Source organism: Mastacembelus armatus, chromosome 8, assembly GCF_900324485.2.
Source record: "Mastacembelus armatus chromosome 8, fMasArm1.2, whole genome shotgun sequence".
In the NCBI taxonomy this organism is placed as follows: domain Eukaryota; kingdom Metazoa; phylum Chordata; class Actinopteri; order Synbranchiformes; family Mastacembelidae; genus Mastacembelus; species Mastacembelus armatus.
The window spans coordinates 5,917,705-5,939,925 of record NC_046640.1 but is presented as its reverse complement, the minus strand read 5'-3'; the positions used below and the strand labels follow the sequence as shown (position 1 = coordinate 5,939,925).

General features: G+C 39.2%; 1 protein-coding gene across 2 annotated transcripts in view; it reads left to right on the top strand.

Annotated features, from left to right (window-relative positions):
* LOC113140874 (thyroid hormone receptor alpha) overlaps nt 1-22,221 on the top strand; it is a 72,906-nt gene that overhangs the window by 9,518 nt on the left and 41,167 nt on the right. Inside the window, exon 2 of one of the 2 annotated variants that reach the window (XM_026324952.1) lies at nt 9,478-10,452. The exons of the other annotated variant lie outside the window; for it this stretch is intronic. The gene's annotated coding sequence lies outside the window, so the exon portion shown is untranslated. The remainder of the gene's footprint in view (nt 1-9,477; nt 10,453-22,221) is intronic. 2 annotated transcript variants of the gene reach the window in all.

Sequence of the window (22,221 nt, the reverse complement as noted above, 5' to 3'; positions counted from 1 at the left end):
TTTAATTCCATCATCAGCTTCTCTTCTCCGTGTTGGAGGCCTTCCTCCGGGCCAAATGCCTGACTGCCATGGGGCAGTCTCACCTGGTTAGGCAGATCTTGGATGTCTCTGGTTGGCCTTAATGCATTCCCAATAGTAGCAAAAATCTTGATGCAGACTGAGAGTTTCCCCCAGCAACTGAAAAGTCGTACCAGCCAGCAAAATTCTAGGGTTTATATAGTCTGTTTCCTGCATTAGGTAATGCTTACTTTACAATTTTGATTAGCCAGATATGTACTTCCATCCTCCTTGTTTGTCAGTTATCAAGCAGACTTTGTGATGTCAGATGGCCAGCAACTTAAGACCCATGTGACACAAATAGTTCCCATAATCATGAAGATGTTCTAAGGCTGTGCTGTTTGATGTACAGTGGGTATGGAAAGTATTCAGACCCCTTTAAATTTTTCACTCTTTGTGTCATTGCAGCCATTTGCCAAAATCAAAAAAGTTCCTTTTATTTCTCATTAATGTACACTCAGCACCCCATCTTGACAGAAAAAAACAGAAATGTAGAAATTTTTGCAAATTCATTAAAAAAGAAAAACTGAAATATCACATGGTCATAAGTATTCAGACCCTTTGCAGTGACACTCATATTTAACTCACATGCTGTCCATTTCTTCTGATCCTCCTTGAGATGGTTCTGCTCCTTCATTGGAGTCCAGCTGTGTTTAATTAAACTGATTGGACTTGATTAGGAAAGGCACACACCTGTCTATATAAGACCTTACAGCTCACAGTGCATGTCAGAGCAAATGAGAATCATGAGGTTGAAGTAACTGCCCAAGGAGCTCAGAGACAGAATTGTGGCAAGGCACAGATCTGGCCAAGGTTACAAAAGAATTTCTGCAGCACTCAAGGTTCCTAAGAGCACAGTGGCCTCCATAATCCTCAAATGGAAAAAGTTTGGGACGACCAGAACTCTTCCTAGACCTGGCCGTCCAGCCAAACTGAGCAATCGTGGGAGAAGAGCCTTGGTGAGAGAGGTAAAGAAGAACCCAAAGATCACTGTGGCTGAGCTCCAGAGATGCAGTAGGGAGATGGGAGAAAGTTCCACAAAGTCAACTATCACTGCAGCCCTCCACCAGTCGGGGCTTTATGGCAGAGTGGCCCGACGGAAGCCTCTCCTCAGTGCAAGACACATGAAAGCCCACATAGAGTTGGCCAAAAAAACACAGGAAGGACTCCCAGACTATGAGAAATAAAATTCTCTGGTCTGATGAGACCAAGATTGAACTTTTTGGCGTTAATTCTAAGCGGTATGTGTGGAGAAAACCAGGCACTGCTCATCCCCTGTCCAATACAATCCCTACAGTGAAACATGGTGGTGGGAGCATCATGTTGTGGGGGTGTTTTTCAGCTGCAGGGGCAGGACGACTGGTTGCAATTGAAGGAAAGATGAATGTGGCCAAGTACAGAGATATCCTGGAAGAAAACCTCTTCCAGAGTCCTCAGGACCTCAGACTGGGCCGAAGGTTCACCTTTCAACAGGACAATGACCCTAAGCACACAGCTAAAATAACAAAGGAGTGGCTTTGGAACAACTTTGTGACCGTTCTTGACTGGCCCAGCCAGAGCCCTGACCTAAACCCAATTGAGCATCTCTGGAGATACCTGAAAATGGCTGTCCACCAACGTTCACCATCCAACCTGACAGAACTGGAGATGATCTGCAAGGAAGAATAGCAGAGGATCCCCAAATCCAGGTGTGAAAAACACAACACATCATTCCCAAGAAGACTCATGGCTGTACTAGCTCAAAAGGTGCTTCTACTCAATACTGAGCACAGGGTCTGAATACTTATGACCATGTGATATTTCAGTTTTTCTTTTTTAATAAATTTGCAAAAATTTCTACATTTCTGTTTTTTTCTGTCAAGATGGGGTGCTGAGTGTACATTAATGAGAAATAAAATGAACTTTTTTGATTTTGGCAAATGGCTGCAATGACACAGAGAGTGAAAAATTTAAAGGGGTCTGAATACTTTCCGTACCCACTGTAAATAAACTGCAAAATAAAACCCAAGGCCAGAATGTACAACATGAGTAGCTCGTTATAAAACTGCCAAAATGCTTGTGCTGTCACATGCATACACATCTCTGCACATACAAATAAATATTCTTTCTTGTGATGCAGCTAATTTAATGTACCTTCTGTAGCATATATCTATGACACAAACTGCTGCTATGCTGTTTATTTCGGCCAGAAATCATCATTTTATTAAGTAGGATAATTGCATCATGCTTGCAGGGCACAGCATGCAACACTAAGGTTGGACAAAAAGTCTGTTTTCTTGCTTGCACAGAGAAACCTTTAGATGTTTTATTAAATAAAATATAAATCCATCTGGATGCCATTTATTTCCAAATAAGGGGCTGTTATTTTTGTTTGTGTAACTCTGTAAGTATGATTTTAATACCAGCTTTTATGTGACACAAATGGCAACAATAATCCAGTCAAAATATACAATATCCCATGAGTGTGGAGCACCTATGCTTGGTAGGACTCTCTCACAGCAGACACTTCAGCATGTTACAGCAAGAAAAGCACACTGTAACAGTAAAGGGGTTCTGGGTTCAGGAGGCAGACACTCTCTGTACTTTTAAGGCTAGACTTAAAACCTTCCTCTTTGACAAAGCATATAGTTAGGGCTGGCTTCAGGCAACCCTGAACCATCCCTTAGTTAGTTATGCTGCTATAGGCCTAGACTGCCCGAGGACCATCGGTGCACTGAGCTCCCCTACCCTAACCCCCCCCCCCTTTCTCTCCCACCTCATGTATATTCCACCATTGAATGTTACTAACCTTGTGCTCTCTCTCTCCCCTAGTTTGTGCTCTCTCTCTCCCTCCCTCTCTCTCTGTTCTCTCTGTACCTTCTGCAGGTGTCCCTGGTCCTGGAGCTGTATATCGCTGATGTGCAGTTACTGGCCCCACCAACTTGCAGTGTCTATTTGTTGTTTATTGTTGCTGTTCTTTTCTCTCTGCTCTATTCACTCACCCCAACCGGTCAAGGCAGATGGCCGCCCAAACTGAGCCCGGTTCTGCTGGAGGTTTTTTTCTTCCGTTAAAGGGAGTTTTTTCCTCTCCACTGTCGCCAAGTGCTTGCTCATAAGGGAATTGTTGGGTTTTTAGTTTTAGTTTTTGTAAAGTGCCTTGAGATGATTTGTATTGTGATTTGGCGCTATACAAATAAAATTGAAATTGAAATTGAATTGAAATTAAAGGCGACTGTGTTTACTGGGAATCTACATACATGGAAATGAGCAGCTAACACTTGTCACATGTTCTTTCCTACTATGACAAGTCCAAATGCCAGTTGTATAAAGGGTTTATTATCCTCCATAAAATCTGCTGTTATAACAGACAACAGACTAGATGGATGCAATAGAGATTGTATCCACTTACTGATGTAGTTGCACATGGGGGGAGTACACATCAGTAATGCATCTCAAAGAAATGATCAATATCTGGTTACAATACAAACTACCTCTTAAGTAGGGATGGGAATTGATATGTGCCTGTTATAGACACAAACACAACTGTGGCACAAGACGATACATGCTGCACATGCACCGATTTGGTAAATGCAGTGTCAGAGCTCTGTATCATCATCTAAAGTAGTTGAAATGAGAGAATATTCATATAATATTTGATTTTTCCTAGGCAAAGATCTGCTAAGCCCGCTGTGTGCTGCTAATGTTGTTAACACAGGACATTTAATCTTGGTAATGGATCTTCTGTTCATTTGGAAATAGGAGCTTTTATGCATTTGTTACTTGAAAGATATCTCAACTTCTTGGATAACTTCTCTTCACCATGACTTCTTCCTGTTTCAAGTTTCCAATGGCAGAGTTACATAGTTCAAGGTCAGAATGGTCTCATTTAATTGGGTATGTCCCAGTATTTCCTCACAAAAACAAAACGCTTGCCATTTTAACGAGCACTTACGTTTTTATGGCACTTACCAGAAATGTGTGATAAAAGTAGACTTTTACTACTGGAAAATACAAGTGTAGCTAATGAAACAGATCCTGTCTCTCCTGATCCAGAAGTACGAAGTGAATGACCTCAGATATTAAATTTGGTAAGCACTTTGATCTGAAGTAGCTTTGTAGCTCTTATGGCTCTCACATCAGTTGTAAGGGAGAGTAATGTTTACAATTTTTTTCAAATTTCACAGACTGAGCAAGATTGATGTCAGAGTAGTGTCACTTTTGGCAGTATCATGACAGTATCATGTGTTTTCCCAACACTACACAGTCAACACTTGGCCATGTCTGCGCCTGTGGATGGAAGGCATGTACATCTTTTAGTGTATCAGGATCTTTTATGTGAGTTTATTTGTGAATCACGTTTGTTGTTTGTGCTCATCAGACTCGTCACGTCATAATGTGCTCCGCTCTGACGAGGCATGACTGGGGCTCAAAGTGCTTTGATAGCACAACAACAGATCCTGCCGTTCAGTTCCAAAACAACATTTAGCAGCATGAAGCATTAATGAAGCAGCTCGCAGCATCCAGCGTCTTTGAGCAATGCTTGGTCATCTGTTGTTGTGTTCCAGGCCTCATTTACAAAACCATAACGTGCTGCAGGATGGGCTTGGATAATCTGGTTTGAGGACCAGATAATACGGCTTGACAGCAGGACAAGTAGAGCCTTGTTCTAGTCTGTAGTTCTCCCAAAAAACACTACCACATCCCACATCAGGTTTATCAGAGATGGCATTGCCTTGGCACTGCAACATCTATGCCATGACCCAGTCAGATGAAGTTGCAGTGGCAGTGTAGGGCTTTTTGGTTGTTATGTTTTTTTTTTTAAATAACTCATAATGCAACATCATAATGTGACATAAATTAGCAGCAAACAGAAATATCAGATCTAGGACTACTGAATTCTTGCATATCCATCATCTTGAATACTTTCTAAATGATATTAACCAAGTTAACCATGTTGCCAATTTTCTATAAGTTCCATAATACTTTGCACTATGTTGAGACTCCCAGAGAAAACCTAATGCATTAATCAATGCATTAACCTGATGAAAATAGAATGAAAAAAGAGACTGGAAACAGTATTTTATTATTTAGCTTCATTGGCTCGTCTCTATGTGTTGACATGTTGCATTTTGTTTATAGAAATATTAGTGCAACTTTAGGGTGATTAGAATAAAACATTCAATGCATAAGGCTTTAACTGTTTAACTGTAAGATAGTCTGCTGTATTGAGATCCACAGACATTTGGCTGTTCTTTTAGGTCAGGTGTAGGTTTTCAAATACTCATTCTGTTTGTAGTTTTTGCCAGTGTTTTGTTTTGCTTATTCTAACCACACTTAAAACGTCTTTGTATTGACAGGGAAGACATGGAGATAACAGCTGAGACCTATTGTTGCATTGTTCAATGTGGCAGCATGTAATGTTCAGTGATAGGCTGGGTGTGTGTGGGGTTAGTGTTATGCATCTAAAAGACTTCCTTCATTTACTGCAGGCCATAGTAACAGAAATGTAAAGGCGACAGATATGTTCTTTAAGTAACTCTTTGGATTCAAGTCAGCTGGTGACAGCAGCAGCAGCAGCACTAAACTATTGACAAAAACTGCTGACTTTGTTTCAGCCACCATGAGCCATGGTACATTGTGCGAGGAGATCTGTTTCAATAACATGCATGATAAACAAGCTTTGAAGGAATGGGAGTATGTGCCATCTCATTTAGTTTAAATCGATATAAGCAACCTGCTGCGATAAGATATATATTAGTGTGGAATAAGTGTAGAATAAAGCTGGGATTTGATATACAATACAGTGAATTCAGAAAGTATTCAGACCCCCTTCACTTTTTTCAATTTTATGTTGCAGCCTGATTTTCCAATTGTTTAAAATCATTTTTTGTCAATCTACACTCAGTACCACATAATAGCAAAGTGAAAACAGAACTTTAGCAGTCCACCTGTGGTAAACTAAACTGATTAGACGTGATTTGGAAAGGAACACACCTCTCTGTGGATGGCCTCACAGCTGGCAATGCATATCAGAGCAAAAACTAAGCCATGAGGTCAAAGGAACCGCCTGCAGAGCTCAAAGACTGGAGTGTTAATAGGCACAGAGCTGGGGAAGGCTTCCAAAAAAATTCTGCTGCACTGAAGATTTACAGGAGCACAGTGACCTCCATAATACTCAAATGGAAGAAGTTTGGCATACTCTTCCAAGAGCTTGTCGCCTGGCCAAACTGAGCAATAGTGGGAAAAGGGCCTTAGTAAGACAGAACCTGATGGTCACTCTGACTGAGCTCCCGAGATCCTGTGTGGAGATAGGACAGAGTTCCTGCAAGCTTTATATAGTATTGATTGAAGATAATTATCTCTTTAGACATTTTTGTGTTACCTGTTTTTAACATGCTTCATCATCTTTTTCTAGTCGTCCTTTTCCTTCATTTCTCTTCATATCATATCCCTTTCCCCTTCCTCCTTCATCACCCTTTAATCACACCCTGTATGCCTCTGAAAGCTGTTCTTAACTTTTGTCTACATATGTTGATCTATGGAAGTGTGTGTTCTGCTTCTGAATGCCTAAAAAGAAGAGTGGTGTATTATATTGTGCCATATTACACAGGCTTCAGTACTTATGATTTTCATGTAGTTTCTGTGCAGCCACAGAAAGACTACTGATCTACAGTACATACATAGATTTTCAAACCTCTACCTCCCTGTTCTCCTATTCCCCTGCTTGATTTCTCATCTCCTCCTCTTCCTCTTTTTTTCCTCAATCTGACCGTAGTTTGACTCTTCTATACCTCCTCCCACCTCTTCCATCTACCATGCTGCTGCTTCCTCTGTGCCCTCCTCTCTGTCACGGTCTTACCTCAGCTGCTGGCATCCAAGGTCACCTATGCTCTGACAAGTGGGCCACTGTGTGTGTGTGTGTGTGTGTGTGTGTGTCTGTGTGTATGTGTGTGTGGGTGGGTGGGTGTGCGTGTGTGCACGTGTGTGCAAGAAATGTAGACCCTCATTTGTGTGTAAGGCTCTGTGATGCTTCAGTATTGATAATTATTTGTTCACTTAGTGCTTGAGTATAGTTTGTGTATTTCTGCATGATATATACAAGATACTGTCAGCGGTATTAAAAATGAATGGCAACCAACCAAGTCAATTTTACATTAATCATTTCTCAAATTCACATGCATGTCTACATATAGATATGGACGGATAGATTTCAGTGAACATTGAATGCATTACATTTCATCTATCTGCACATGCTCTGCAGATGGATGAATCAACTAATTGCTGCTGATTGACAACATTTAATAAACACAAACAGGCCACTAGGTCATAAAATAAGTACACTTTGGAGGAAGACATCTTTTAATTTGTATTAATATAGCCAGTTTATTGGAAATTATATTTGAATAATTAATTATTGCACAAGTCTGTATACTTGAGATAAGTAAACTATTGCACAAATAGAGATGCATATTTTGTGTCCCAAAGTCACACTGAGTAATATTTTAAGTTATTTCTAGGCTTTTTTTTCATTGTTTTTACTTCCATATTGCAATCTAAAAAAGCATGAGTAACATTTTTAAAAATGTCCTTTATTAGTCCTCGCTCCTCATCCAGGGTACAGCTCCACCTACATACCCATTTCCCATTTCTCACATGGGTTCTGAATTTCACCATGTGTCTTAATGAACCACAGGCCTCACAAGGGGATCACAAACTCCACATTTAAGAGGGTTAGTTAATGGAATGTGAATTCATTTATAATGGAGATCTTCAGATTAGACTCAAGCTATATAGCACTTTATTTGTGATTTATCATTTGTGACATAATGAAGATTCATATGCATGTCTGAAAGTCTGTTTTAATTATTTAAGATATGTTTGATGGTAGTCATTTCAACTACCTGAAATAACAGTCCTTTCATCTTAGGCCTGGCCCCAGCAAATTGTTCCTAGAAATTGTGTAATGCAAACCTGTCTGCCCCTGCCTTCCACTCGAAAGAGAGCTGGGATAGGTCCAGCAGATCCCCGTGACCCTGGTTAAGGAATAGTACAGAAAATGGATGGATGGATGGACAAACCTGTCTGTTAAAGTAAAAGATGTATTTAGCTTTTTACCTCAACTCTAAATTATTCACACTGAAAAATGTGATCAAAAGAATCAAGATAGGTTCAGTTCATTTCAGTGAGGAGTAGAGAAAGGATAAGGTTATGGAGAGGGGGGGTGTTTTACTCTCCATCAGGCTGGAAGCATTAACAGTGCACACAATTTGTTTCCATCTAGAGTGTTTTTACAGGACATAAGAGATTAGACATTATGGTTTGTTTGTGACATTGCCTGTGTTCTTATTGATTATACAGTGGCCTGAAGACAGTTGCGATGTTTTTCGCTTTTGATGCTGTTCTCTCATTTTCATCTCTTCAGTAATGCTGTACTTTATGATTCTGTTCCTTAGTTAGTTAGGTACTAGCCCTTTCTCACATTTAAGCGACATGAGAGACACTGTTCTGAGTCTGTTGTGTTGATTTTAAAAAGTTATTCGTTTCCCGGACTTTTTTTTTTTTGTTTGTTTTTTGTTTTTTTGTTACAGAACACGCAAGCACAGTATTACTGTATAAACATGAACTTGAACTGGGGGTCTAGGGGTGAAAAGGAGACTTGAGTGATTTGACTATAGGCAAAGCTGTGATAACGTCACATCTGCAAGTTTGTGTTCTGCTTGTTCAGCAGTTGTTTGATGAAATGTTTGTATTGTCTGTGTCTTTCCTGTTCTGTGTGTCGAGCAGGGCTCAGGACAGGTATAGTGTATTTTACCTGTATTTGTACTAAATTAGGCAGTTCCTTCCAGTAAAGTTGCAGTTACTTCAGGGTCATGCGGCATGATGTCAGTGTATGAATGATGTTTTAATGATGCCCTGATGCCTTCACTGACAAAAGACCGCAGTGACATATATTTACAGTGTGACTTCCAATTATTGTGTGTATACATAATGAATTTTTTTTATGTACCCTTGTATTTACCCTATTGTAGAGTTTCTTTACATAGCTTCCTTGTAGCTTAACAGTGATATTTTAGATTTATTTATATACTTGTGTAGTAGGATATTAAGTGCTTAAAAGTTGAAATAAGTAAAATGAAGGTGCTGTTTTGTACACAACATTTGGAAAAAAAAATCTAAGGCACTCTTTAGGCAAACAGCCTTTACTTAGATGGCTTTACCATAACTAATGTTTAAAAAAAACAGCCCACATGAAGCAGCATAGACTGCCTTCCACAGAGTAGAAAAGTAGTAACATGTCATAAAGCCATCTAAATAAAGGCTCTTTAATTATTTGCCAAGAGAGTGTTGTGGCTCTGTTTTGATATGATAGTACTAATATAAATGTGGTACTGTGGTCATATAACTTTTCTCTGTGTTTGTTTTTTTTTTTTTTTTTCATAGGTTGGACCTTGCTGTTCAACGTCAAGCACAAACTTTTCAGATGGACACTAGCAAACAAGCAGCATTCTTTTTTCAAAACACACATACAAGATTGATGCAACACAACCTGCCCTCTCCTTTTTCTCTGATCCAAGCTCAGAAAACCTTTTCTGCTTTCTACTTCCCAGAGAAATAGACTCAAGCAGCATTTTCTTATCTGTTGTCAGTCCATTTCTTATTTACTTTCCTGGAAAAGGTCTTGATTTACCTCAGGGATTTTCTCCCTCTGCCTACCTCCTTCATCAAAAGCAGCCAATCCAGCAGCAAAGCAAAAACACACCTGTGGCCCCTCTCTGCTTTTACCACGACAACCTGTACTGCCTCTCAAGCTGTCCTGTCTGTGTCTGTGACAGCCAGCAGTGAACTTGGACCTCTTATCGCCTGCCAGCTTAGTTGATCACCACCTAAACCATACTGATCCACCCGTGTAGCCTGGATCTTGGGCTACTTATTACTGAAAGGAAAACAGTCATATTGCTCGAAAGGCAGCTACACACTCACAATAGCTTCACTCTTCTATTAAATATATCTCACAGGTAACTATATACCTCAGTAGTCACAACCACTCAGTCAAGAAAACAGAAGGGACCCTTCCAGCAGCTGCCCTTATAGTCTTTGTGCTTCAATCAACACAAAAGATAATTTACTTCAGCATCTTCAATTTGCCTTAGTAGCTGGAGTACAGCAGCAGTAGCCAGGTAGTCCTAAAAAGCAGTGGAGTGCTGCCTGGCAGACAATCACCCTTAAAAGCCTTAAGAGATTGTGGACAAGACTTGGACGTTCCCCTTACGTTGAGTCTCTTCTTGACCCCTTCACGCTGTGGACCCTGCAGAGATGTAAACTTACTGTAACTATGCAGCAATTCCAACTTTCAGAAGATTCATACTGTTTGACAGTGAAAAGAAAAGGATAACAAGTGAAGAGAAGAATGCAGTGGTAAGTTCATATTTCTTATTTTCCATGTTTGTTTATCAAAATGTTTTTCTTGAAATTTGTCTTGTCTGCAGTAACAGGAGGATCAGTAGGCTAGGGTGAAATGAATATACTGGCAAGATATTGGGATGAGTAAGACCTGCATGGTTCACAGCTTGCTTCTATCACTTGTCATTGTGTAATATAAGGAAAAATATTTTAAGGCTTCATATTTTTCATTTCGTTGTGTCACAAGCTGACATTTAAGTGCCATTTCCGCCTTATCAGACATACGCACTGGAGACAGACAGGATATTTGGAGACTTAAGCATTGCTTTGCCATAAAGGTCATGAGCTGAATTTGAACTTGCCTACACTAATATACATCTTAGCAGAGAAACCTGAAATATGGAACAGTGTTCAAAAGTCAAAAGCTCAAAAGTCTTGAGGAAGATTTAGGTTTGAAGCAACCCTAGCTCAGTGATCTATAAACTTCATTGCTCAACCGTTGTAGTAAAGAAGAACAATATTGTAGGAGAAAGTTTTTATGAAGTGGAACATTTGGGCTCAGACACTAACTTGAGTTCATTTGTCAAAACAGATAAACTTCATCTGTTTAAAAATAAAAAAAACAGTATTCTCCTAAAATGTCTTTCAGTATAATTTCCACCTTTAGGGTGAAAAAAGACAAGGAAGTCTAAAATGTTTTCATCTGTGATGAAAAAAAAGTCATACTGGTGGGGAAAAAGGAAAAGTTGACAATTATAGACAGCTTAACACAGTAGCATATTTATGCTCAGTGATTTTGTAGTCTATCCTCATGTTATATGACCTTGTAAATGTGAATGTGAATGTAAATGTGCTTTATCTGTTTGTCTAATGTTAAAGTGATGAGTAATGAGTACAGCAATTTGACGTAAACTCAGGCGCCTTGATGTGACATTGTTTGGCTCTGAAACAGTAGTTGTTGAGCTGGTAGCAGTCAGACCTGATGTTACACGGTCTTTCACTTTGCAGTGACATATGAAGTTGTCTACACCCACCAGCCAAATGCAAAATGATTGTTTCTTCATTATGAGACTGCTTGGTGGTTTTGTTTACCTTCTTTGCACTGTTACTAAAGTGCTCTGAAATCTTAGGTAAGGTATACATTATATATGTACAGCAGCCTAATGTGACAGTGCTAGGGATGCAATAATTCTCCAGATAATATTGAACCGTTTGATACAACATCTGCAGTACGATAAGATGAGATCACTTTATTCATCCCCAAAGGGAAATTTAGGTAGTCTTGTAGTTAATTAGTAAGTCAGTAGTGAGAGTAGTCAGTAGTCAGTGGGGGTGAAGGATCTCCTGTATCAGCTCAGTGAGGTGAGTCGTCCACTGCAGCTGCTTCTATGGTCAATCAGGATGTTGTGAAGGGGATGGTCAGTGTATTCCAGGTTGGTCTCTACCTTATTCAGTGTGCATCTCTCCACCACAGCCTCCAGTGAGTCCAGTCTCATTCCAGTCACTGAACCAGCTTTTTGCACCAGTTTGTCCAGTCACCTTGTAATGCACACTTGTGATTTTCAGTTTTATGTAAACTAGTTTCTATGCACTATATTTCTGTCACAATTGGCTCTTGTTTGTGTGTGCCTGTCAGTCCACACGCTGGGATGAGACATTTTTTTGTACTGAGGTAATTCCTGACCTGTCCCAAAAAACACTTCAAATAGCTCTGGGCCATCAGAACCGAACCGAAAACTGTGACCAATAAATCAAGGTATGTATTGAACTGTGGGCTGTATTGTTGCATCCCTAGAGAATAGAGCTTAATAAAATCATAGTATAAAGGTAGAGCTTATAGATTAATAGAGATAGAACAAAAAGACAGATTACAGAGGAGGATAGAAAATAGAGGAGAGTGACTCCACCACCAACTGTTTCCAGACCTCACCTCAGACACCCTCTGTCCTCTCGCTTCATCCCTCCCTCTGTCAGTCAGATGGAATTGCATCTAAATTACCTCCATCTTTATTAGTCTTCTCACATCTTTGAGCCATAACTTGCTGGCTCTGCTTTGTGTTGCCATGGCAATGCACAGCCTTCCCCTGCTCAGATATGTATAGAGTTCATAGAGCCTGCAGATTGCCGGCCCATTTGTGTGCCAGGACAGGCACAAGCAGCTGTGTTTCTGCATGTCTGCGTGACCCCAGCCATGTTACAAAGTACAGAGCTACATGGGCCCATCACATAGAGAGAAAGTGGCTCAGTCGTTCAGCACATAAGGCCCACAGACACTGCATGAGATCTCATTATCTTGTTTTGTGTATCTATATACAGGTTTACTAACACCTACTAGGTGTTTTTAAAATGATTATTCTGAATCAACTGATAGTATCATATATAGTGTTGAATGAGTGAGGAGCTGAGGAATTAGAGCAAATAAACAGGGAAGGGAAGGTTAGAAGGATTGAGGTTATTAAGTTCATGTTCATTTTATAACAGACAAGTGACAGGTTGTCCTCAGGGTGACAGAGCTGCCATTTTACTGTATATTGTCTTTTTGTTTTACCATACATGAAAATACTCCATTATTATACACAAAAGGAGGAGAAATATTAGATTTGGTTTCAGAAGCGGTGGGACACAATAAAATACAGGGTTCTTCAACAACACAATTGATTCAATTCCCTTATATGTATCAGGAGTGTCTATGTAAGATTGAGACACGTTTTTAGTTTTGAGTAAGTTTTTAGACACGTAGTCACCCGTTCATAAAATATAAAGCCAATGACATGAAGCCAGTGAAGTGTTTTAGAGCCCTGCGTTTCATCAGTCATTTGAATAGGGCAGCCTGAGAGACAAAACACAGGGCCAAAAACAGACCATTTAGCAAAAGCCGTGGCATAAATCTATGTGTATATGTGTGTGCTCGTGAGTTTGTGTGAAGGCAGTTTAATGAGAAAAAGAACATTTTTGTTTTGTTTGTTTGTTCTTGCTCAACCAACAGTACCAGGCTTCAGATTCTAATTGTTCCTACACGTTTCCAGCAGCTGCAGGGTCAGGTATTCTGCTGATGACGGACAACAGTGGACAGAGAGCTGAGCAGGGACTGCCATAATTTTGACACATCCACACAAACAGGAGATGAGGGGCTAAAGGAAGGTCAGCCATGACAGACTTACATTCTTGGCATCTCTCACATTGGCCAATCATTAGAGAGGGAGAGGGCAGGGAGGGTGGAGGGGATGGAAACAAAAAAAGAAGAGGTGCAGGGTGAGAGGCTGCAGGGATATGGAGCTCTAGAGCTTTGATTTCAGAAGATCAGTCTTTGCTGTGTGTGTGTCTGTCTATGTATGTCTTTGTGTGTGCGTCAAAAATTAAAGACTAAAAGAAAGAAATTTATAGCTGTATAACACGGGCAGTCGTTTTATGTCTTTATTGTCTGACTTCATGCAAGTATGTCTGCGTTAGCCCTAACCCGCCTCCCTGTATCCTCGGGCCTGCATGTGTGCATTATAGCACTCAGCATGTACCTTCCACAAACATAGTCTTAAGAAACAAAAGAGTGAATTGTGTCTGGTTTTAATCTCCTCAAGACGACTTGACAAGTTGAAGATGGATAGTATTATCTCAGCACATAGGACATCTAGACAGGCTGTTCATCAGGCAGCTTAGTGCGTGGAAAACAAGATATAAATGAATGTAAATTAGTTTTGATTAGTTAGAGGATAACATGAAGTGAAAGCAACATGCATACTGTATGCTTGTCTAAAAACATTGGAAAGTTAGTTTTGACAGCTTGGCCTGCTGATGTGGGCCCGCTTATCCACACTTTTCAAGGATGCTGTTATCTCTGATGTCTATCGCAAACAAATCTCCATACTGTAAACCTTCCTTGAAATAAGACCCATCCAGTGATTGTTGTCTGTACATAATCAGATTAGAAAGATTTAAAATACAGACAAGCAACAAATCCTCCCATTTGAGAAGCTGGAACCTGAGATTGTCTAGCTCAGGAACTTAAACAGTCAATTATCAAAGCATTTGTAGTCAATTGCCATTCAACAGATTGATCAGCCAGGTCATTAATAAATTGTTACAATTCAGTTTAAAAACTGGATATGGAACATCTCATATGATGTTTGTTATTAATGTAACAGGTTGGGAATGAAAGTTAACAGAAGCAATAGTTGACAAAATTGCCATCTAAAGCTTGCAGTAATAAATAAAGGACATTTATTAAACAAACATATCAAAATGTTGACGTTTACATGAAGGTAAACGTAAAGGTAATTGACTTTGGGTTGGTTGGGAACAAAAATCGAAATGATTCATTGAAAACGTAAAGAAAAGATTGATGTATAGTCAAACGAATAAGGTTAACTGCAGCCCTAGTACACACTAGAAGCTTTCATTCAGCAGAAGTATAGTAGCAGTGTGCCTCCTTAAACCCCTGTGATTAAAGCCACTAAGGTCTCTGAACATGTGGAGCATGTTTACTGCCTCCACATTGCTCAGAGTACTCTTTTTGTTCAGTAAACACATACTGTATGCATCACTACCCCATATATAATCACAGCCATCAACCAAAGATACAGTTTGGTGGATGGAGCACAACCGTTGAGCAGATTTCCTCTACTTCACTCAGAAGGCACACCCTGTCACTGTAACACCAAACATTAATAAGGGAGCATTACAGAAATGATGAACTTTTATCTTTGAAGTTTGAATGATTTTTCCAGCATTTCATCATAGAATAATATGTAAGAAGAATGACTGAGAAACGCAGCAATTTAGTTGCATATATTTTTTTCTTTTTTTTTCTTTTTACATGTAAAAAATTCGTAGATGCAAAAAATAATTATTACAGAGCTGCAATCACAATTACAAAAAAATACATTTTAAAAAATCACGTCATTACTACTGTGAGGGTTCTGGTCCTCTCTCTCCTGCATTTGGCCTCAAGTTTTCATCAACAACACATCTTATGTCTTCTCTAGCAATACATTTTGGAGAGTGTATAAAATTATATGTAAAATTCTGTTTTGTGCCACAAGGATGGTGTAGTAAATAGTGTTTTTGCAGGTGGTGGACTATAAATGAGACGAGAGTTCATGAATTTTGGAAGATGTGGTTGCTGAATGTGTTCTGTATAAAAGCAATGAAAAATTATTCATAGTTTGGTTCACAGAGACTGCTGTTTCACATGAAGAGTTTTGTGGAAACATGATGAAAGCCTTATATTTATCTATTTATTTGATCTGTTTTTATGTGCATGTCCAATTTCCATGTAGTTTCATGCTTTATTCACTTTCTGTATTCGAACTGCATTTTGTTTTCTTTAATACAGCAACATTTCAACCTCAGCATAATGTAAAACCATCCACTCCATTTTTCTTTGTGTTAACTGGAAATGTGCATTAAAAAGATAAGCAGCTACAGGGCTGTATCACACAACAGTACCCATTACAGCTGAAATGCACAGAGGGATGTGCATGCTAACTCATTAGTGTGAACACAATTAAGTGCAGGCAGACACCTACAGCCACAAAGTTGCATAAAAGCACCACATATGCACACATGTACACACCCACACACCCGCTCCCATTGCTCAGTAATTATAGCTGCTGGCAAAAGACCGGCAGCCATACGTAGGCATTGACAGCAGGGGAAACAATGAACACAGAGCTGATGATTGTTGTAAATAAAAGAACGAAAGAGGAGCAAGGGTGGAATGGAGGAGCACATGATGCTACTGGCACAGAGAGAAGCAGGAACTTGAAAAGAACCAGGCAAAAAATAAAGAGGAAAGAGCTGAGGAAGGAGAGAAAAGAGGTTGAAGGAGGGCATGGTCTTGGAATTCAGATTTCCCTTTTTTTCCATTTGTGTTAGACAAGATAAGAAGTAACTGTAGACACTTCACTACACGTAGTGAGCCGCTTAGCAGGAGAAAGAAATTTTTGTTTGTTTGAAGAAAATGTCAGAGGGTCTGTGGTAATTCCTTCAGGTGGGGGGAGAGCAGGAGTAAAGGACAGGTGGAATTAAAGGGTTGACAGCAGCAACAATTTCAAAATGACATCCAGAGACTTCCGTCAGGGATGTCTGGGCTTCACCACACTATTACATTCTCCTGCTCCATCGTGGTCCAAAACTGCACAGGCAGCACATACAGTGGGTACGGAAAGTATTCAGACCCCTTTAAATTTTTCACTCTTTGTGTCATTGCAGCCATTTGCCAAAATCAAAAAAGTTCATTTTATTTCTCATTAATGTACACTCAGCACCCCATCTTGACAGAAAAAAACAGAAATGTAGACATTTTTGCAAATTTATTAAAAAAGAAAAACTAAAATATCACATGGTCATAAGTATTCAGACCCTTTGCAGTGACACTCATATTTAACTCACATGCTGTCCATTTCTTCTGATCCTCCTTGAGATGGTTCTGCTCCTTCATTGGAGTCCAGCTGTGTTTAATTAAACTGATTGGACTTGATTAGGAAAGGCACACACCTGTCTATATAAGACCTTACAGCTCACAGTGCATGTCAGAGCAAATGAGAATCATGAGGTCGAAGGAAAACTGTCCAAGGAGCTCAGAGACAGAATTGTGGCAAGGCACAGATCTGGCCAAGGTTACAAAAGAATTTCTGCAGCACTCAAGGTTCCTAAGAGCACAGTGGCCTCCATAATCCTCAAATGGAAAAAGTTTGGGAGGACCAGAACTCTTCCTAGACCTGGCCGTCCAGCCAAACTGAGCAATCGTGGGAGAAGAGCCTTGGTGAGAGAGGTAAAGAAGAACCCAAAGATCACTGTGGCTGAGCTCCAGAGATGCAGTAGGGAGATGGGAGAAAGTTCCACAGAGTCAACTATCACTGCAGCCCTCCACCAGTCGGGGCTTTATGGCAGAGTGGCCCGACGGAAGCCTCTCCTCAGTGCAAGACACATGAAAGCCTGCATAGAGTTTGCCAAACACATGAAGGACTCCCAGACTATGAGAAATAAGATTCTCTGGTCTGATGAGACCAAGATTGAACTTTTTGGCGTTAATTCTAAGCGGTATGTGTGGAGAAAACCAGGCACTGCTCATCACCTGCCCAATACAATCCCTACAGTGAAACATGGTGGTGGGAGCATCATGTTGTGGGGGTGTTTTTCAGCTGCAGGGACAGGACGACTGGTTGCAATTGAAGGAAAGATGAATGCGGCCAAGTACAGAGATATCCTGGAAGAAAACCTCTTCCAGAGTGCTCAGGACCTCAGACTGGGCCGAAGGTTCACCTTTCAACAGGACAATGATCCTAAGCACACAGCTAAAATAACAAAGGAGTGGCTTCGGAACAACTCTGTGACCGTTCTTGACTGGCCCCGCCAGAGCCCTGACCTAAACCCAATTGAGCATCTCTGGAGAGACCTGAAAATGGCTGTCCACCAACGTTCACCATCCAACCTGACAGAACTGGAGAGGATCTGCAAGGAAGAATGGCAGAGGATCCCCAAATCCAGGTGTGAAAAACTTGTTGCATCATTCCCAAGAAGACTCATGGCTGTACTAGCTCAAAAGGGTGCTTCTACTCAATACTGAGCACAGGGTCTGAATACTTATGACCATGTGATATTTCAGTTTTTCTTTTTTAATAAATTTGGAAAAATGTCTACATTTCTGGTTTTTTCTGTCAAGATGGGGTGCTGAGTGTACATTAATGAGAAATAAAATGAACTTTTTTGATTTTGGCAAATGGCTGCAATGACACAAAGAGTGAAAAATTTAAAGGGGTCTGAATACTTTCCGTACCAACTGTATATACATCTGGATTCCACTTAATCTTTCCAGTGTCAACCTGTCATTAGTTATTAAGATTCCCCAAATGTAAATAAATTCAGAATGCAGATATTTTTTATGGAGATCTTGTAATGTGGGTCATACTGTGCTGCTTCTTCTCTCCATCTGTTATTCAGAGCAGTGTGCTGCTGTTTTGCACTCTACTTCTTATGATTATTGTGAATACCAACAGCAGGTTCTCCATTTGCATGTATTTACACATGGATTCAGTTACTGTGGGGTACCACAATGCCAGTTTGTTTGCTGTTTTGGCAAATAGTCTCTTTAAAATGTATGGGTTTTTTTGTTTGTTATATATAGTATAAAAATATGTATAGTGTGTCTGTGTGATCAGATTTGACTCCTAAGAGTACACATTTTAATTTTTTTTTTAAATATTTAGCTTTTCCTGACACTGTAAACTACAAATGACATTGTTCCACATTACGTTTGGAGCAGTAGACCAACAAAAGCTAAATATTACAAAATTGTTCAGAATCCCCTAAAACCTTAAGAACAGACAGAAAAACTTCAGTTAATGGTTTGCTGCAGCTTTGTTGATCATTTTCCGTTATTGTTCTTTTTGTCATGTATCAAATTGTGCTCTCATTGGTGTTGTGGACATGTGCAACTACTGTGTACTGTGTGGGCATTGTTAATAGTGAGTAAGTGTCAGAGAGATATGATTTGCCTTGGATCTCTGACAGTGTGATGCCATCTGCTGTCACATCTGGAGAGGTGGACCTCAGCAGCTTAGTTTTGTTTATTTTCAATGGGTTCTGTTTTAGGCAGCACATGTATCTTGACTGTTGCCATTTGTGTGTATGTATGTATGTGTGTGTGTGTGTTATCAAGAAAAGATTGAATTAAATAAAAATCTCTATGTAGCCTGGTGTAATAGCATCCCAACAATTACACTTTTAGGGATTTTAAATTCTTATTTCCAGTACATGAAAAATTAGAAAATAGAAAAATAGTTGTCTTCACACACTTATTCTAATACAAATCATCTTACAATGTATTATATTTAGATTTTGTCTTAACCACCATGGAAAAGCACTCGTGATGCTACAAAATATTAGCCAGTATATTCTGCAATTAGCATGCTGGTGCTTATATTAAGTGACAACAGCATTTTTCCCAGCACATGATAGTTGAAAGTAACAGAGGCAGTGCATTGGCCAAATTAAAGACTCTTCATTTGTTACACATACAGTGCTGTAGCTTTCCAAAAGTGTTGCCCTGAACTGAATAGACAGTAATAGTTTAATCTCTGGCATGTATCCATGCTGTTAGCTGGATAATCCACTTTGATCCCTGCAGTCACTGAAACTTGACACAATTAATGTTGATTATTAACCAAGAGGGCTTTCTTTTCTGTGGTCATGGTAGAAATACTGGTTATTTACCAGCTCTGAGCAGTGTTCACATCAGACACTAGATGGCAGTGCAAGTGGGATTTTTGATGGTTGTGTACTTACTTTTTAATCCCAAAATGCTGTTGTTGGCATGAACTCCATACACCAGGTATCACAATGGTATCTTACTGATTGTACTAGTCAGTTTAACAGTATTAGTACCTACAGTGTAGTGTGCTCATAGTTACGACTCACATCAAAGCTGGTCTTTGTCTTACATCCACTGTTTATTATTTCCTGTATTTTATGTATTATATTTGATGCAATGAAAATCTTTAAATGTCATATGTCTTTCAGAGATATTATAATTTGTCTCCATGTTTACTTATGCTGTTCATACTTAATGAATATACATTTCTGTTAAAATTGTCCACTCAAAGTTTTCTTGTTTACATTCAGTGTTTTTTGCCATGCTGCAAAATTGAAGTGTAAATTATTTTTTTATCTCATATTTGCCCTGTGTTGATACCACTGTGCCATGGCAGAGAAGCTTCAATTTGCCTTTACTGTTACTGTTTACTAAGCCAGAAACACCAAACAAGAAGCTGAAAAACACTGAAAATTCTGGAGTACATTTTATCCTAAATTCCTTTCAGAGGACTTGTAAGTAGCTTATAGTAAATTAGATTTGGCTGGAGTCTGTTTCCTCTAATAGAACGGGATTGTAGCGGGCAATGTTGAACACATAAGTTGTATTGTGACAGTAAATGAGTGTCCGAAGTCTGTATCCAACATCTAATGAGGATTAGGACCTTTATTTAAACTACAAATATAGTGAGGGCAATTGTGGCCTTTAGAAGATTAACTCTAAAAATGGTGTCAGTTAAATTAGCAAGTCTGAAACTAAACAAGGCCATAAAACATACTGGGTTTCTTTAGCCTCTACAAATACTGAGTTAACCCTGACAGGAGTATGGAGAAGATTGAAAATAACCTAATAATCAATAAACATCAACAGACATATAAACATACCGAATGAAATATGACATTTAATATCTAATAGAATGAATATATAAAGTGGTTTAAATAAAGAAATAAATGACTGATTACCAGTAAATGATGTTTTTTATTAGTTCCAGGTATTTAACATTTACAAAACACACATTTCAGAAACCTGTCTTTCTGAAAAACCACAGTTCAGTTGTTTTACATGAGTACAAATGTCAACACATTATATATTAACTTAGTCTCCTTATATATATTAAATTAGTCTCCTTATATATATATTAACTTAGTCTCCTTATATATATTAACTTAGTCTCCTTATGTTATGACAGTAAGATCAGGAGATGAGGAGCTTTGAGCTTGAAAAGCTAGACAAAATGAAAATAGGTCAACAATACTGCACTGTGGTAATAATGCATTTACATTATTATTATATAATAATTAATATAGTAATAATACACAAAAATACACAATTGGCTTTTAGAAGATTAACTTACTAAAAATGTCAGTTCAAAATACGTAAATCAGAATTATATATTTTTGCTGTAGACTGAAAACATTTGGGTTTGACATCAAATGATGAATATGAGACAAGTGATTAACATTTCACCTTTTATTTCTAGGTATTTACATCTGGATCTGATACACAGCTTAGAAAATTGCATTATTTATAACGGAACACCAAATTTTTAGGGGAGCAAAAGTATTAGAACAGACAGACCTAAAATACATTAAAGTGAATAAGACTGAATGCTTAGTTGTCAATCCTTTGCTTGCAATAACAGCATCAAGCCTGTGACCCATTGTCATCACCAAATTTTTGTTTTCTTCTTTAGTGATGCTTTTCCAGGCTTTCACCGCAGGCTCTTTCAGTTGTTTCAGTCTCTTCTTTAGCAGGTAAAATGCTGCTCTATAGGGTTTAAGTCTGGACTTGACCAGTCTAAAAACTTTCCACTTCTTGCCCCTGAAGAACTCCTTTGTTGTTTTGGCAGTGTGTTTTGGGTCATTATCTTACTGCATGATGAAGGATCTCCCAATCGGTTTGGTTGAAAATGTTTCTGTAGCCTTCTGAGTTCATTTTGCTGCTGCCATCATGTTATATCATCAATGAAGATTAATGAGCCTGTCCCAGAAGAAGCCATGCAAGCCCAAGCCGTGACATTACCTCCACTGTTTCACAGATGAGCTTGTGTGTTTGGGATCATGAGCAAATCTTTTTTTTTTCTCCAAACTTTAGCCTTTCCATCACTTCGATAAAGGTTAGTCTTTGTCTCATCAGTCCATAAACCTTTGTCTCAGAAGTTTTTAGGCTCGTCTCTATAATTTTTCTCAAATTCCAGCCTGGCCTTCCTATTTTTGTCGCTAATGAGTGGTTTGCATCTCCTGGTGTAGCCTCTGGACTTTTGTTCATGAAGTCTTCTGCGAACAGTAGATTGTGATACTTTCACTCCAGCCCTGTGTAGGTTGTTGCTGATGTCACTAACAGTTGTTTTAGGATCTCACAATGGTTTTGTCATCAACAGCTGCTGTTTTCCTTGGTCTACCCGTTCAAAGATTGTTACTTAGTGCACCAGTGGTTTCTTTCTTCTTCAGGACATTCCAAATGGTTGTGCTGGCTTT